Below are 7,551 nucleotides of genomic sequence, written 5' to 3' on the forward strand. Positions count from 1 at the left end.
TACTGCACCTTCTCTATAAAGAGTGCGGACATTCCAGGTGCAGATCCGTAAATCATGGCCCTTTTTTCGTTTGCGTGGGTCGTCAACGTTGGGGGGTCCGTTTTTAATATTCCTTTGTTTCTCATAGTAGTTTTCATAGTTTCCCGGGGGCGGGTTACTGGCCCAGCGCCCCAACCGCATGGGTTTTGTGGGATTGCACACGTATCCCTCGTTGTGGCTAGCTATTAAATTTAAAAACCTACACTATTTAGGTTTTTCTGTTTGGTTACAGGATAGTTTAAGCAATTTTGTTCTGTATGATGTGAATATAAATAAGGTATTTCAAAGTACACATATATGTATGCATGTTTACATGTATGCAGAGTTTGTACACTTAAAATATCATATGAATGTATATGTAGGGGTTACACGTCAGAGTATAAAGCTAATTATAATAAAACATTTTTGGCAGCTTAGATAAAAAAATAGTGAAATTAGAAAATGTAGGAATTTAGAGAACCTTTAAAATATCTGGGAAAATTTGGGAATTTAATGATATATTTAAATGAATTTTAGTGAATGATCAAAATAATTAGCAAAGTAAATGAGGAAAATTTTAAAGGGTTTGGAAATACATATGTAAGTTTTGTATATATGTATAATTATCTGTATCTATAAACGTTCACTGTACTTCACCGAAAACTTTTGTCTTCCACATTGAATTTCATGAAACTCCTTCCTCATGTCGAGACACGTGTACAAGTGAGAAGGCCGAAGGTATCGCGGCCGTGAAGTCTTCCGTTCTCATTGAAGCAAGATCAAAACCGAGGATTGTTGTCGGCCACCTATGGTGCCGCTGGTCAGTCGCGGCTGCACCCAAAAAGTAATGCAGTCGCCCAAGGCGGTTGTCCAACCCCAATTGTGTGGCGGGTGGTCACCAGTGCCGCTGGTCATTCGCTGCAGCACAAGAAAATATCGTCAAGGTAGTTGCCGGTAGTGCCGCTGGTACACGTGGGTATGTAAAATAGAAGAGGCGCAAGAATTCCGCTTTTAACCAAAACGATGAAATCGCATACAGCGGTCAAAAAAAGTATTCATCATTAGCAAAATTGATAATAAATTCACTTATTTTGGGTAATTGAAGAAAATTTAAAGTAAACAAATAATGCAGTTTTATGCAATAAATTCAAAAAATAAATTTAATTAGCGCAAAAAATGCAATTTTATATAATAACACCAAAAACAGAACAAAAAAAGTATTCATCATTGATGTGCTATCATCAAAGTCAAATTCAAATATTATTTGGGAATCCCCCTTTTCTGTTTTATTTAGTAAAGGAGGCTTTGCTCTTGACAGCAAATATTTAATTTCATTGAAAATATAGTTTTTGTCAAAATGGGTCGTAAGCAAAACGAGGTTTCTGATGAGGTAAAAGTTTTGATAATAAAACACCACAGGAATGGTTTAACTCAAAAAACTATCAGTGAAATATTAAATAGACCACGATCTACTATACAATCCATCATCAGAAAGTGGACAGAAACGAAAACTGTTGACAATAAACCAAGATCTGGTCGACCAAAAGCACTTTCAGTTGGAGATGTGCGTTGGCTAGTGCGGCAAGTTCAGAAAACTCCGAAGACAAATGCGACCATTCTTCGTAAAAACACTATGGAATATTTAGGGAAGGAAGTTACTACACAAACAATTCGAAATACACTCAAAAGGCATAGTTACAGAGGAAGAACTGCACGTAAGAAGCCCTTTATAAATAAAATAAACCGAGTGAAAAGGCTAAACTTCGCAAAAATGTATGTAAAACAGCCCGAATCATTTTGGAAAACAGTCATTTTTGCAGACGAGAGCAAGTTTAATCTTTTTGGGTGCGATGGAAAGGTCATAGTGTACAGAAAACCAAATACAGAGCTTGAAGAACGAAACACAGTTGCTACTGTAAAACATGGTGGAGGTGGTTTAATGGTTTGGGGGTGTATGGCGGCTTCAGGAGCGGGAAATCTTGAAATTATTAATGGAGTAATGGATCATAAGTATTACATTGACATTTTAAAGAGGAATTTAAAAGATAGTGCTGTAAAACTTGGGCTTGGTAATAACTTTCAATATTATCAAGATAATGACCCCAAACATTCTGCTTTAAATACCAAGATGTGGATGCTGTATAACTGCCCCAAAGTCATTAAAACTCCTCCTCAAAGTCCCGACTTGAACCCAATTGAACATCTTTGGGAACATCTCGAACGCAAATTGAGAACGCGCAATTTTTCGAGCAAGAGTCAAATGCAACAGGTGATAATGGAGGAATGGACTAATATAGACCAAAATATAACCGCTAAATTAGTCCAATCGATGTCAAACCGTTTAAAAGAAGTTATAAGACGCGGTGGTCGAATAACAAAGTATTAATTTTTTTAAATTATGTTATTTATTTTTTTGTTTTTTTGCAATGATGAATACTTTTTTTGTTTAATTTTTTGTGTTCAGCTGTAAAATGGCCCTTTTTGTTCCAATAAATACTATTTTTTTCTTTAAAAACAATGAAATTGTGTACATATATATCACACAAGCACTACTGCATCATTAGTTTAATATGTTTTTATTCCAATTGTCTTTTGTAGACTTTTTAAAAAAAAAATCATTGAATGATGAATACGCTGTAAATAACTCTACTCCCAGATTCATATCAAGGAAGATTTATTACAAATCACAAGAAATGCAAGCGATCCGTTACACTGTTCGCATAACCTCATCTTAAACGTGCATCCTGATATTAGCCCATGGCGAAACAATGAAAGGTGGTCCTATTTGTACAACAGCCACAAATCATATGGTGCAATACGCAATCTCATCATCCATTTCAAAAATTGCTTTTTTCTCAATAAAACCAAAAAAACTTTACGCTTGTGTGTGTAAGTGTGCGGGTAAAATGAGGGAAACAGAAACGTAACCAAAGAGAACGTCTAAAAAAATGGGCTGGTTTGCTGTGAATTTAAACACAGAATTAACATCTTAATACCGTCAAAAATGGCGCAAGAACTTAAAGATATGGTATGAAAAATTTCCTAATATCAAACATTGATGTGTGTGCTTTCATGTGTATGTGTGTTGTTTACATGAAAACAAAATACTTGGAAAATACTAGCGTTGGTTGTATGTTTTTTTTTTTATTAAAGTCTGGTTTTTGCAAATTAAAAAGATTCGAGAAATTGAAAAAATTAAAAATGGATGGTCGTTATACGGTTCTTTGCGGTTGTTTTCGGCTTCTATTTCTTGATGTGGTGTCTCGTTTATGAAAGGAAATGCTGGTATACGTTCTTCACTCAACATTGAATGTGACTCTCATCGGTGGGTGAACAAAACAAAAACAATAAAAATTGTTAAACTTTTTTTTTCTCCTAACATCGGCAGACATACTGCTGCCCAGCCGGCATTTGACATTACAAGTTGTAAACAATCCACCAGGGTTGTACAGAAAAATGTTGTTGTTGGGCAAATGACACTACCTTTTTTTGTACCATGGCGCCAAATCTTTTTAACTCCACCTTGATACCGACCCGTAAGATGCCATCACACTACATGTTCTTGCCTTATGAAATGTCAAATTTTGTTATTCTTTGAGTTGAACACATAATGTGATACGAATGATACTAACACATGACAATCACTGTTGCGTGGTCTCACCGCAGACCATTTCCACCTGCCACATGCAAGGAAACTTTACGCCTTCGTGGCGGCCCCAAAACTACGATTTATTTCCAGCCCCTATTCTCTTATGGTTGCTGGAGGGGTCTGGGAGAGCTGTTTGGACACCCCGCCATGTCCAGGGTGGTTGTTGAATGTAGCATTTTAACCAATTCCTCTTTATGTTCCTGCGTAAATAAAAGAAAAATTATTAGCAAATTATTATCAAAATTATTATTTGTTGTATACTCCCTGACGGCTGCGTGTTAATAAGAAAATCGATGATGACATTTGGGTTTGTTTGACAGCGGCACGGCATTATCGGCCAATGTTGCCACTCATTACTATCGTAGTAAGTTGTTGGTAGTTAGTGGGATCCGTAGAGTACGGTTGATAATGACGTGTGGTAGGTTGATTCATTCATAAATTCTATGCGGTTATGAGAGAGAATTAGAGAGAGAGAGAATGAGAGAATATCTGAGCAGGCACAGATTAATAGTGATCTTAAAGTAAGTGTTAAAAGAAAAGTGACGTTAACATGTGAAAGTAAATTTAAAGATAAAGTGTTTTTCTTTTATAGTCGGGTGGTATTTGTTTTTGAGGATAGAGTCTAACGTCAATTTTTATTTAAATAATTAAAGCCCCTGAGACTGCAAAAGGTAAATTTATTGGGGTTAGTTTTTTTGTGTGCCCAATATGAAAATTTTCCCTGTTTTCAGGAGGCGACGGAATAAATCTAGTGGAAAGGTTATCCAGGAAAATATTGACAGTGATTCCTACATCGTAGTAGCCCCAGAATCCACGGCGCAACCAGCGTTTGTTGCAGAAGTAAGGTAGGAGCGTTCCATTTAATTTTTCCAAAGTTTAATGTGGCCGAGAATTTGAATAAAAGGAGTATTAAAGTCCGTCCTTCGGAGAGTCCATCATTACCGACGCTATTCAGTGGAGGAACTCCATCTGTCGGCCACTGGCATTAACACTTTGTAATTTTTGTAACAAAGTGGTTGGATCACCAATACGTACATGTCCGTGAGAGCAAAAGCTCAGCACCACAACAAATTCCCAAAATTCTTAGTCTTGTTTTTTTGTTGTTCTTTTGTGTTTTGCGGTCATCGACATATATTTATGTTTGGCTTTAATTCATGTGATTCTCCCTTTGAATGCATAATTATCATCTTGTGGGTATTCTGTTTGGTACTCGCACACGCATTTACACACAAACGCAACTTCTACATCCAACATACAGATAATTTTTATTATTGATCGCATCATTCCACCAGTGTTGTCTCGCATGATACAAATAATCAGCGAGACTGATGCGACAAAATATTGGCGGTACAAACAAGCAAGCCAACATACATAATTAACAAAACGAGCCACAACCATCATCATGACGAATAGGTTTATTAATTAAGTTAATGTATTTATATCAATATGATTTTTTTTATGTTCAAACTTTAAATTTTTTTTTTATTTATTTAATTTTTTATAAACTTTAATTTTTATTTATATTTTAATTTTGATATTACTTTGACATTATATTTGATTTACACATTGAAAGAAATTCTGTGATAGGGCCCCCAAAGATAGATATTTTTTTTATTTAATCATAGTTTTTGGTTTCCCTTTTGTTTGAAACTGACAAATACTTACCGGTAGAACTTACCTAAGCGAGCTCCTTTAGGCCAGGTCATGGGGAATTTTTTATTAAAGGTTAAATTAGCTAACTAGTCAGAAAGGTTTCAATAAGTCTTTGAGGGTTCTACGATCGTTGAGTTTTTGGTCCAAAAAGACAATTCATCTTATTAATTTTCATATCTACAACACCATTTCATAAATAACTTTGTAATTAGAGACAACCAGCAATATAAAATAGATATTAGGAAAAAAAAATACTTAAAGTTAGATTAGTCTTAGTTTTATTATAATAAATATGTTTATATCGTGATTGTTTAAAAATTTAAATTATGATGCGTTAAAGTAATTGTTGAGGGGGATGTAAAGTGGTAAGTTAGGTGATGTGGGCGGGTTTGTGGGGTCACACAAATACGCTGTAATGTTGACCAAGGTAGGGCGGGCGGCCGGAGGTCAAAGGACGATCTCCCAAAACAAATGGAATGTGAAAGTGCAGGTGTATGTAATGTTTTTTTTTTGTATTTGATGTTATTGTTTTTTTTTGTCTACGGGCATAGGGCGAGGATATAGGGTTGGGACCTCCCCAGAGATGTCGACGAAGCTAGCCGGTGCCCAGAAAATATCCTCAAGCTGCGATAGGCACATGTAACAATAAATGGCGCCCAAGCAAATGTATGGCGGTTTAAAAGATCGTATCAGAAAGTAGGAGTGTAGATCATCTAAACACTGTGCAATAGAATACTAGATAAATGCAATAGTCCAACGTTTATATTCGTAACTAAGAGTAGGTGAGTTTAAGGGTCTCGTAGCCATTCTTATGAATATATAGAACCGTTGTACGAGATTCTGAAACTCAATGACTAAAGGCTAGAATAGAAACGACCAATACAAAAGATGAGGCGCGGAGTGACATACGAGCTTTTATATGAAGTCGTATTTGCACACGTTATTCAGATCTAGAAGTCATAATTAATATAGTTTCAGCTTGGAGTTTGAAGTGACCCTGTTTTGGACCAGAGGGATAACCGCCTTAAATTACATCTAGAGGTCAGCTGTATTCCAAGGAGAATAATCAGGAATTGATAGGGTCATGAAGATGGCGTATCATAGCACTATTCAAACGATTGTTGCAATTTTCCTATTTTGTGTAATAATTGTCGTCTTTTACATTCCATTGAGTAGATCCGAAGAGAAAAATACCCCACACATCACATCCCGCTTGATAATCCCCTCATGGATATTAATTTTTTTTTTTTAAGTTTTTGCGTTAAATATTGATTGTTGTATATTGCTTGAATGTCAGAGTTTTTTTTTTGTTTTTTTGTGTAAAGTGATTATTGTTGGCCAGTGTCCCAAGAAGAATATTGGGGTAACAGTTATGAGCATTGAGACCCGAGCGCAGACTTAAAATAAGAAAAGATATAGGCCTGAGATATTTGATTTAAATAGATCACTATAAATAGAAGAAAATAGATTAAAACAGAGTACCGAGATGAGTGTAGTACCGGATGATGTAGACAGAGCTGGTCAAATTAGGGACATGTCTCAGACAATAAACGCACCACTGCCAGGAACCAATTCGGTAGCCGGTTCTCAGGTACATGGTGCAGGGGCACAGCAGCCGACAACGTCCCAAGGTAGAGGTCAAGTACAGGGTGAGGCAATAGGTTATCAACTGGCTGTTGAAAATCGATTCCATTTGGTTCATTCAGAGATGTCTGACATAAAGAAGGCTATTGGCGATTTGTCAAAAGCGGTCACCCAGTTATCTCAGATAGCTTTGAATCAGGGTAGAAGCGATAATACACCTGTTAGCGCCCCAGCTATAGCATCAGAACGTCCACCTAGAATAATGTACCTGGGACTCCTGAAATTCAGAGAAGGGAAAATAATGTGATTAGAATCAATAGTTACCGAACTATTGATGTTGAGTATTAAATTCGTACTGATCATTTATTGAAAATTTATAAACTACAATAATTCTTATCCTAATTAAAAAAAAAGACAACTATATAACTTAAACTAGCTCTTTCTCTTTCAATCTTAAACCTAAACTGACCAATCGAAATACGCCACGAAACATAACCAAATATTCTACAACCGCAGACCAACCAGCCTAAGCCACGATCCTAAACAAACATTAGATAGCATTATCATGGTCTTCAAATGAGTGGAAAATTCCATTCACACAGTTTTTACTTCCTTATCACAACTCAATTTTAATTACCCTGACAATC

The 7,551-nt window shown here is 36.0% G+C and overlaps 1 long non-coding RNA gene across 1 annotated transcript; it reads left to right on the forward strand.

The window, feature by feature from the left end:
- The first annotated feature begins 429 nt into the window (after positions 1-429).
- Positions 430-2,896, forward strand: LOC131994323 (uncharacterized). The gene is made up of 2 exons (XR_009396631.1): positions 430-994; positions 2,675-2,896. It is a non-coding gene; the product is annotated as an uncharacterized LOC131994323 (long non-coding RNA).
- The last annotated feature ends 4,655 nt before the right edge of the window (positions 2,897-7,551 follow it).

Source organism: Stomoxys calcitrans, chromosome 1 (assembly GCF_963082655.1).
Source record: "Stomoxys calcitrans chromosome 1, idStoCalc2.1, whole genome shotgun sequence".
NCBI lineage: Eukaryota > Metazoa > Arthropoda > Insecta > Diptera > Muscidae > Stomoxys > Stomoxys calcitrans.